Below are 11,621 nucleotides of genomic sequence, written 5' to 3' on the forward strand. Positions count from 1 at the left end.
CTCTTCGGATTCTTGAATATCCCTCTTTGCTTGTCTGCAACTGGCTGCTCTACTGTAGCAGACTGTAGCTAACTGTAGGAAGACGCAATGCCTCCCTCATTGTAGAAGACTTCTCATGGCTTCTGCAGATCCCCAAAGACACGCTGTAGAACTCTTGCGATCACCATCGTGGAAACTCTTGTAATCACCATCGTGGAAACTCTTGTAATCACCACTGACAAAACGACAGCACCTCTCTGCATGGCTGGTGGACGTCTTGCTAGAGTTGGGAACGACTTTTGGTGTGTTAGTATGTCAGTGAAGTCATTGGTCATCCAAGAAAATTAACCCAGACATACTACTTCTACCGAACAACGATCTCAAAAAGCCAGAAATACTAGCTGAACATCTCCCAATTAACTCCACTTAATATGACTACTAAATCATAAGTCATTATCACAACTCTCAAGGAAAAAAAAACATCAAGTTCTCCAACTCAATTCTCCAGATCCACACATCAGCATACACACAACTCACAAATCACAGCAACTCCACGGACTTCTGCACTCACATTTCAAACTCGAATGTTCTCATAAGAAAAAAAAGAAAAATCGTAATGAGCCCAAGAAGAAGAAAAAAATCATGTAACACGCCCAGACCCAAAAAATTGTCTCTCAAGCTCTGATATCTGAACAACCCCACAAAATCAGTAAAAAAATCTCCAATTACTGCTCATACAATTAACTACAATGAGACTTAACCCTTAAACGCCGATGCGGTAAAAAAAAAATGTCTCCGTGTGCCGGAGGTGTTTCAGAGTGAGCGCGGAAGCGAAAAAAAATATTGTTTTCAAAAATTCACAGCGCGCTTAGCTTTCAAGATTAAGAGTTCATTTTTGGCTCCTATTTTTGTCATTGGCTGAAGTTTAGTATGCAACCTTCAAAAAAGAAAATAATTAACATTATCATATATAAATAATGCGATATATGATAGCGCAAAAACGAAAATTCATATATAATTGTATTCAAATCGCGCTGTGCGCAAAACGGTTAAAGGTACGAGTTACTTCTTTTTTTGTTGTAATGTACACTAAATTGCAATCATTTTGGTATATAACACATTGTAAAACGATAAAAGCAACACAGAGAAAATATTATCACAAAATAATGCATGAATTCGTAATGCACGGACGTAAACAAATATTTTTTTTCAAAAATTCACCATAAATCTAAATATTGTCCTAGAAACTTCCAATTTCTTTCAAAATGATGATAAATGATTGAATATTACTATACTGTAAGAATATTAGCTTACAAATGCAGTTTCGACCATATCTGACTAGGTAAAGTTGAGCGAATGTCGAATTTTTTATATATATATTCTTTTATATGCAATTATTTCGCGGAAATAAGAAAAGCTACAACCTTCAAATATTTTTCGTTTTATTCTACATGAAATTGCGCACATTTTCATATATAAAACTCTATGAAATGCCTAATATGAAACGGAGCAAATATTCCGAGAATGGAACGTACGCATTTCGGAGATTTGTGGCGGAGAATCGACGCGCGGAGGGAAGGAAAGATTTTTTTTAAATTCACCATAAATCTAAATATTGTGCTAGAGACTTCGAATCTGTTTTCAAGATTAAGATAAATGACTGAATATTACTAGACTGTAAGAGTTTTTAGCTTACAATTGCGTTTTTTCGACATTTCGGTAGAGTCAAAGTTGACCGAACGTGGTTTTTTTTCTATTTATCGTGATTTATATGAGAAAAGTTACAACCTTCAATAATTTTTGTTGTATTCTACATGAAATTGCGCACATTTTCATATATAAAACTTTATGTAACGGCTAATTTAAAATGGTGCAAACATTACCACATCGCACGTATGATTTTTTCGGAAGAGTTACCGCGCGGACGTAAAGAAAATGTCATTTTTTTCATAAACTTCACCATAAATCGAAATATTGTGCTAGAGACTTCCAATTTGTTGCAAACTGAAGGTAAATGCTTGAATATTACTAGAATATAAGCGGTTTAGCTTACAATTGCGTTTTTTTTCGACCATTTCGGTAGAGTCAAAGTTGACCGAAGGTTGAAAATTTGTCACTTATCATTTTTAATATGGAAAATATTTCAAAACTAATAAAAGCTAAAACCATGGCTTGTTTTTTAGTTGTATTGTGCATGAAATTGCGCACATTTTCATATATAAAACTTTATGTAACGGCTAATTTAAATGGTGCAAACATTACCACAATCGCATGTATGATTTTTTCGAAGAGTTACCGCGCGGACGTAAGGAAAAAGTTTTTCATAAATTCACCATAAATCGAAATATTGTGCTAGAGACTTCCAATTAGTAGCAAAATTAAGTTAAATGATGGAATATTACTAAAATATTAGAGTTTTAGCTTACAATTACGTTTTTCGACCATTTCGATAGAGTCAAAGTTGACCGAAGGTTGAAATTTTGGCACTTATGTTATTTATATGAAAATATCTCAAAACTGATAAAAACTACAATCATGAGTATTTTTTTGTTGTATTCTTCATAAAAATGCGCACATTTTCATATATAATACTCCATGTCACGGCTTAATTTAAAAATGGTACAAAAATTATGTCAAAGTGACGAAATAATTTCCGAGATGTGTCACAGATACTTTTTAGTGCGGCAAGAAAGAAATTCGCGCTTGTTGCGCGCCTGCGTAACGATTGTAAACAAAACAACACCTTGATCCGTGAACTCCCAGCATCCCCCAAGGCGCGTGAATCAAGAGTTTTTGGCTGGTAGGCATAAAAGTATTTTTCCGCGAATTTTTAAAAAAACTTTTGTATGTTGACGTAAAATACGTCCAGTCGGCACCCGAGAGACAAAAAATGTCGACGTAAAATACGTCCAGTCGGCGTTTAAGGGTTAATGTCAAATTCCCATTTACGTAAATAACAACCCCCAAAAAATTACATCTCCCGATAAAAAGTAAATGCTATTTAAGCTCAATCCCCCAATTATATCTCTCATAGGAGGAAGGAAAAAAAGAAAAATAAAAAAAAGATAATCACAAATAAGCTTCCCCAATCACAAAATACATAGTATATGTATAATATGCATAACCCCCAGCATTTTCCCAAGAAATGCTCCATGAAAAGTTACGGAATTTGCCAGAAAGTAAACTCTTACCCATGTGCTTTCGTGAAATGCTATTGTCAACCATTTCCAGATATTGCTAAAATTCTGATCAATCATCATCAGAGGAAAAGTCAGCACACGGCTCATCACATCGCTTGTCAGCAGAAAAATCCACCTGCGGACGTATGCTCATACAGCACATAAAAAATGTCCTGTCGACACACAAGTTTGGAAACTCATGATTCTACAGAAAAAGGTCTAACTAACACATTTCACAAAATTAACTCCAGGATATGACTAATGTGTTCAAAGATTTGTCTCGAAGACTTAACTCTCAACATGGCTTTGCCCAATTATATGCCTCCAAGAATAATACACTTATGAACATAAAAAATGCACACACCTCCATAGGACTCGTAATGCAGTAATGCAACTCGCCTCTAAATAGTCACGAAACCAAAAAGAAAAGAACCACAGAAATCTTCTCTTGGGTCGTAAAAACTCCATAACCAACAAAAAAAAGGGTCACCTGCCCAAGATTAATTCCATCTCCATATATAAATATGAGACACCATATTAATAATAAGAGTACTCCATGAAAAAGAAATATTTCCTCCATTTTGGTTAATAACCACATCTACATATATTTCTCTCTTATTTCTCCAACAGCCATATGTTAATAAAAAAGACCACCACTCCAGGATTAAAGAATAATACCTCTATTTCGGCAAAAAAGAAAAATAAAATATTTACCTCTATTTCCCCAATACTCCATGTGGAATAAACGAAGGCTCAAAAAATATATCTCCAAAAAGGAATATCAATAAATGAAATCCTATCTCCAAAAAAATATGCACTCAAGGCAACTAACTCACCCACTCACAAATATTGCCCCATAATCTCCTAAAAAATGTGTCTCCATTTGCAACAAAGATGGCTGCAAAACAATTGAACTAAACATAGCTCATATCACCATTGGCAAATATCAAAATGGCCAAAAATATATCTCCAATATATCATATCTCAAATTATAACTCCAAAATAATATACCTCAATTCTCCAGGGAATAACTCAATGTTATAGTCAAAAACTATAAAACTCTCTCCATTTAGCATAACTGCTAAAAAAGGGCAAAACTCGGCAAATAAAACTGTCTAGAAAATTCTAGAAAAAACCACCAACGTGCCACAAGTCATTGTAACAGAACTCCAAATTCAAAGTGTCTTAGCCAAGACTTCTCCATATGCACTACAACATAGGCCACTAGAAAACTTAACCAAGTTTCCTATCTCTCACAAAGTTGTCACAATACAACAAATGTATTGTGCAAGAAAACTCACAATTCCTGGAACAGAAATATCCAGAGAAAAAATGTAGTGCCATTACACAAGCATTCAAAACCATGCAATAATTCTCCTGTAAATCTCACTGAAGCATCAAATAGCTGAAACACCAACACGTTCTCGAACTATGACTCTAAGTCACAAAACTAAGATATTAAAAAATATTCACACTAACCGGAAAGAAAAAACAAATTCAAATTCACTCCATGATGAAAAATACTTGTGTCACCGATGGCTAACTTCCAAAAAAGGAGAAAAGAAAATCAACAGCATTGTCAACTATCTCCCGTGATTCACTAGATGTCAAGCAATTATCTGCTGAACTCATAAAAAAAAGGAAAAAGAAAAACTAAAATAATGTGTTGTTGTTAGTTCCCTCCCAAATTCAAAAAGATCTCACCACCCTTGATAGTATTAAACACACCCACTATTAGTATAAAAAAAATCAGTATCAGAAATATCATTATCACAAAATCACCAAAATTGCTATCATCAAAATCACCAGCATCAGTATAAAAAAAATATCACCAATGTCAATGCTTGTCCATTCACCAAGGAATTCAGCAAAAAATTCAGCAAGATTCAACACAATTCACCAAGATTCAGCCAGATTCATCAAGATTCAGCAAAACTCGTCGCTCGCGAATGACTGAAATATTCTCCAAAGTTACAAAAACTCAACAAATCATTAAGACAAGACTTCTCCCATTAATTCATCGTAATAATTCTCCATGAATAATTATCTGTAATAATCAATAAAATAATTTCCCATGAATATCTCAAATCTCTCGTAAAACAAGTTCCCGTAATGATATATCTTAAGTAACCCTCTTCCGTAACACATCTCAAGAAATAATAAATTATAATAATAATAATTCTCCATAGTAACAAATGTCTTGCAAAGATCTCAAGCAAGGGTGTAATTCAAATTGCATACAACAGTAATGCTGAACCTTATGACACACAATTTCTCCAGATGCAACACCATGATATACCACCATTGCCACACAACACCATTCACGGCATCGGGCATCACCATTCGGCACCATTTTCAAAGTAATCTCTCCAACGCAATAAAATAAAATAATAATAATAATCTCTGTCTCCCCCTTATATTTGTGTCTTCCAGGGCACAAAGAAAACATACACCCATACAATGCATTTTCAATTCTCTTTTATTTCCTTTCTCTTCAACAATGAGGAAAAAAATAAAAAAAAATCTTTTCTAAAAGCTAAAAAAGACACTGCAGCGTTTCACTTCATAAACTAATCAATCAGCTGATGTCTTGGCATTGGAAATTCACTGTCAAGGCAAACTCATCCCCCAACAGCCCGACAAAGAAAAAAAAGAAAGGAGGGGTTCACTCACACTGAGAAAAAAAAAGATTCTCCCCAAACTGAATGTTGACACTCCCCCGTCAAGCGGCAGAACACTCCCCCGAGGCATACACTTGTACCCATCTTGCAATCCCCTCTCAAGGCAGGCCAGTAGTACCCTCGCATGCACTATCCCTTAGGCAAGCAGTACCCACCATGCAACGCGCCTCTCTGAGCCCATAAAATTGTGTGGCCGCTTTGTCTCCAAGCTAGATATGCTATCTAAGCCCAGTTCACATGCATGAAAAAAAAACATCTTTACACACCCTTGTATTAAACAAAGACGAATATGTCTATTATAAACATGTGTCAATAAAGAAAACACGTCACTTTGCTACTATGGGGAAAGAAAAATTTTTTTTTGACCTCTTGAACCAGTCCCATTTCACTGAAATATTTAAAAACCCTCCCCTCATAAGACAATGTTTTTAACACTCACCACTCCATAATGGGAACAAAAGAACTTGAAATTCGCGTAATGCACGGCAGTGACACATGCACGACTGTCTCGGGAATCACACTTCACAACATTTCAGTAGTAACTGACCATTCCCCGCTCCTTGAAGCTCTCGCTGGGCGGCAAAATGCTGACCCTATAAAAATCCTCCTCCCTCCCCTTTGCACAGTTAACGATAGATATTTCTCCTTTTTTCTCACTAAGTAACTGAAAACCAAAAATTTAACAATTTTCCACAATCCCATAAAGGCTATGTCGTTCGAAACTATAGCTAAGCCATAACCACTTTATTTTCTAACTAAACTGGTCACCTATCTCTTCATTGGCGTTCCCAGGTCATAAAAAAAAAACTTTTATACCCCTTTTTTCACCGCTTGCCACCAAAACCTGTAATGAGGTTATTTCTTCATTATTCATTTGGTAAACGTGTAACTCGAGCGTCAAGGCAAACAAATACACACAGCTCTCTCTCTCTCTCTCTCTCTCTCTCTCTCTTTCTCTCTCTCTCTCGGCAACTCCTCTCTCTCTTTCTCCAACAATCTCTTTCTCTCCATTCTGTCAGGTAATCAAAACGACAGCCAAGTTATATAAAAAATAACCATTTATTTAACAATGGAAAGACAGTAAATCAAGTCTAAATCAAGTCTCACAGACTAACTTAACTCAGTTAACCCCACTATCAAAATGTCTAACAGTAAATATAGTCACACCAATGTCTATTATCCATCGGGGACTCTCTGTCCCTTAAGACTCTCACCCCCTTTGCAGAACCGTCTGTTTCAAAGACACAGAACACATCCCATAAGTACACACACCACAAGTTTAACAATCAGAGATTAAAGATTGGATATTCTCATAAAAATTTCAAATAGATAACAAGCCACTCTTTGGCTAAACAGTTCAAACTCACCCAAGCAGCCGGACTATTTCGCGCACTTAATAAAAAACCACTTCGGAGAGCACCACGGCATCCTGCCTTTCTCTCGAAGACGCCTCTATCAAAATCCCCCATAGACTTGGGTATGATACATTTTTAATAAGAAGAGGTGCACACGCACTTACGAACGCACACTTCGTTAGCGCCTCACAATACTAGCTGCATCCAGTTTCACAAAGGCACTTTGAAGAGTTCATGACCTGAGTACATTGACTTGTCTAACTATGCAGTTTTATCTCACGCCACCCAAAGAAACTATTCGTCAGCTTTCTCGTGTCGTTGCTTCTGCTCTGTTCTTCACATTCCATAGGTCACAGCGAACATATTGGCAATATATATTATATCAAAAACCCTAGGCCTATATATATATATATATATATATATATATATATAATATATATATATATATATATATATATATATATATATATATGATTTGTGACTTAGGAGTTTCAGCTTGACCTTGGTTGACCTGACCTTCAAGATCCTCTAGTTCGATTCCCGTTGTGTCACCCATGGTGATCATTGAGAGGGGTACTGGATGGTTACAGTGATTAAAATAACACTAACATCTGTTGTATAACAGGAATACTTTCATTTTCATGGATGAATTAAAAGAAGTATGGAGCCATGATAATCTCATAATTACTCATCTAATACATACCTAAAAAATAGTTTCGATTATATTCATGCAAATGCATTTTAAATTGATTATATTTATAGATCTCCAGGTTTGTCAACCGTTAAAAAGCCACTATTCATTAAAACAAAAATGTAAAGTTCTGAAAAAGATCTATGATCAGTGAGCATATTCGAAATCATATCTAATTTCTCAAGATTTTGACCCTGCCAAATAGCACTGACGTATCTTTGAATGTTAGTTACGGAAGAGATTCTGGACAGAGAACCAGGCTTCACGTGACCAAAAAATCCCGTCGCACTGAGGTGAAATGTCAAGAGTCAGTAAAGAATGGTTCTATAGCGATCGATTTGGAATTTAAAATGTCAGGTGTCTCTTTCGTCACGATAATTCACCAGAGAGAGAGAGAGAGAGAGAGAGAGAGAGAGAGAGAGAGAGAGAGAGAGTGTGGGGGAGAGGCGAGAGAGAGAAACGCAGAAAGCGAGAAAAACCGACATATACAAATGCAGAGAGAGAGAGAGAGAGAGAGAGAGAGAGAGAGAGAGAGATTTACTCCAGCGATACACATCTTTGTTCTGATTTTGTCTGGTAAAATAATGGAATATTAGTTGAGAGTGAAATTTAAGGATATCCCTTGTGGTTGCAAAGAGCTTCTGGCTGTTCACAGAATTCGTATATAAAAGGGAATATGAATATCGTATGTTGGCCTCAGTAGCTTTGCTTGTGCCTAAAGCAACCTCAGTATTTGCTCTTTGACGTCAAAGGCTTGCTACCTTTAACGTATTACTTTGCTGATAAAAAGGAAACATATTTTGTTGTGTGTGGGCTGCTTAGTGGTAATGCAAATCCTAAAACTTCGAAATTAGAAGATGAAATACGATGGTTGGTGTATTTACAAACAAAATTGAAATATAATGCATGAATTTTATGTTCAAAACATAAGATTATTCATAGTTTTCTTACTCTGGTGCAGCTTTTGAAGTTTTCGCTCAATTATTTTTTAAAATAAATACAACGATTTTTTTTTTACAATTATATACGCAATTCTGAATCACATACCTTGTTGACAGTTACTAACGAAATATCTTAATATGCAAACTCGTTTTATATATCTTTAAAGTTATTTACAAAATTAGAAATGACATTTCTAATATTAGAAGGTTTTCTCTTTATAAAATTCGATTTAATTTTATTCTTTCATGGTAGTTTTAAGGAAAGCAGCTTATTAAGCATATTAGTAATGAACTGAATCTGTCTAACCGAATACTTATTTCAAACACTGATTTCAAATTAGTTAAAAATTTCAGTAGATAAATAGATAATAGAAGACTTTATCGTACCTTACTTCAGTAGCTGTGCCCCTTCATGCACTTTAGAAAATAAAAATAAGTAAATAAATAAATAAAACATATGAAACAACTTACCCTATGTATGTTTTCTTAATTAACTGCTTCATTTATATGCTCCTTGCACCCTGGGAAGCTTATGAGGATATAGGCAACTACCAATCATAGCAACAAATATTACTGCTAATTGTCCATAAGTTACCCACTAAATTACTTAATGGTCTTCCATCCTTGCCGGGAAAATAGACTTTAGAACCGTTCTTATGAAACTAATTACTCGAATCGAAATTAATTTTATTTACTGAAATACTAAATATAACAAAATTAGTTCATATTATTGAGGAAACTCAAGTAATAGTAAAATTCCTACAAATAAATATCAAACTAAACTTGATTCCTTTGCTTCCTATCTTATTATATTTCTATAAAGGCTGAAAGAGATTTCTAAGTCAAAGAGAGAGAGAGAGAGAGAGAGAGAGAGAGAGAGAGAGAGAGAGAGAGAGATTCTACATTTTCGATATTCTATCCTTAAGAAATTTATACACAGATCGCATAAATCCAAGGTGGTAATGAATTACCCCTTCCAGTATTCGCTCAGTAATTAACGTCGTCTATGATGGTATGTACGAGGTGGATAGAGATACCCCACCCCCATCGCCTAGGCTATCTACGTCTCCCCCTTAGCCCCCCTCCCCTGGCTACCAACGTCCCTTTCAAAGACGTCTCTTGACCGAATTTACAAGATATTTCCGTATTCCATATTTCAGGAATTTCTTAATATATCCAACAACCATATTCCTGCCAGAAGTGAAAAAAACGGAACTGCTTAAGTCTGCAATAATGTTATCAATATTCGGACACTTGTAAAAAGAATGTTATGATTAAAGTAACAAGTGAGGTTTAATTAATCTTTGGCACGATATTTTGACTTCTGAAAAATAGTCCTTATTAAATTGAAGCCGATAATCTCCCACAAAATCTTGGCAATATGATGCGGCTTTTGCGTATGTAAGTATATGTGTGTGTGTTCGAGTGTGTGTGTGTGTGCGTGAGTGTATGTGTGCGTGTTCGTGTGTGTATGTTTATGTGCCTGTGTGTCTGAGAAACAGCAGAATTCTAGAATGCATTCTATACTCATTTTTATTGGCTTTGAAGGCATATATAAAACTATTTTGGGACATTGTTTCACTTTATCTAAAGAAGTTAAACTGAACTATATTCAGACGGCGTCGGTATGACAACTTTGTAAAGAAACTGACAAAGCTCAGATGATTACAACCTTTTTGAATCTTGGTTCAGTGCTGACGAGCTGTGTTCCTTCCGGGGTAGTTTATTTGTTTGAAGTTCTTGCTTTTGTGAATATGAAACAGGAATTACTGTGATACTCAGTTGTATGGAAAATGCACATTATTCTTGGTAATTTTGTGCTTTGAATTATTTAACAAAACTGATTATATTAAATAAATTAGTTTTTATAGATTATGGATTCTGTTTGTTTCTCCCCCTCTTATCTTCTCATTGGTTGTTCTTAAATTATACGTAGAAGAGAGTCCTATAAACTATTTCACCAAACTAGGATACAGATGACCTCGGTGAGGGCCGCTGTGTGGAATGATATAACTCCTATACACTGTTTTTTTCCATCTGTCCATCCGCCTGTGGTGGTCGCGCATGGCAACACTGCGTCCCGTGCTTAAATAGTTACGTTATGTCTAAATTCAGGTAATTATAAGGATATCTAGTGTACATTTGCAACTGAGTGTTTTAACAATTTACTGTATGCAAATTACACCGTTAATATTCGAAATAGGATAATATATAAAGCCCGGGACGCAGTGTTGCCATGCGCAAAGACCATAGGCGGATGGACAGATGGAAACAAACAGAGTATAGTACCTTCCTTCCCTTCCTCTCTCGCTTCACTGTAACTGCAACCTCCAACAGTCGAGTAACTAAAAATATATTTAATTCACTGATAATGCTAACAGATGCAATCCGGATCTTTGAGGGAACAAACATATATCCTTTATCGTCATTTAAGGACTCGAACGATGTGCATTCACTTGTGAGCTGAATGCGTTAGTCCTTTTTCTACGGGATCAGAAAATATATTTATTCGACGAGGATGGGATTCGAACCCACGCAGGGAGACCCTATTGGATTAGCAGTCCAACGCCTTAACCTCTCGGCCACCTCGTCGTTCAAATGATGTTACATTATGAGCTCTTGTGATGAGGGACCTGACTGAGGCAACACTCATAGAGCCCGAGTGGTTTACCTGGTACAGGTGCGAATAAGACTTTGTCTGACGTCTACTGCAGCTGTGAAAATACGTTTATGGTCATAAACATGTCCTAAACATGTCGCTAACTTACCGCAAATACGTCGACAACATGTTGAAA

At 35.8% G+C, this 11,621-nt stretch overlaps 1 non-coding gene across 1 annotated transcript; it reads right to left on the reverse strand.

Moving 5' to 3' along the window:
• Positions 1 to 11,336: 11,336 nt before the first annotated feature.
• On the reverse strand, positions 11,337 to 11,418 carry Trnas-gcu (transfer RNA serine (anticodon GCU)). Its single transcript has one exon. It is a non-coding gene; the product is annotated as a tRNA-Ser (tRNA).
• Positions 11,419 to 11,621: the final 203 nt, after the last annotated feature.

Source organism: Macrobrachium nipponense, chromosome 1 (assembly GCF_015104395.2).
Source record: "Macrobrachium nipponense isolate FS-2020 chromosome 1, ASM1510439v2, whole genome shotgun sequence".
NCBI lineage: Eukaryota > Metazoa > Arthropoda > Malacostraca > Decapoda > Palaemonidae > Macrobrachium > Macrobrachium nipponense.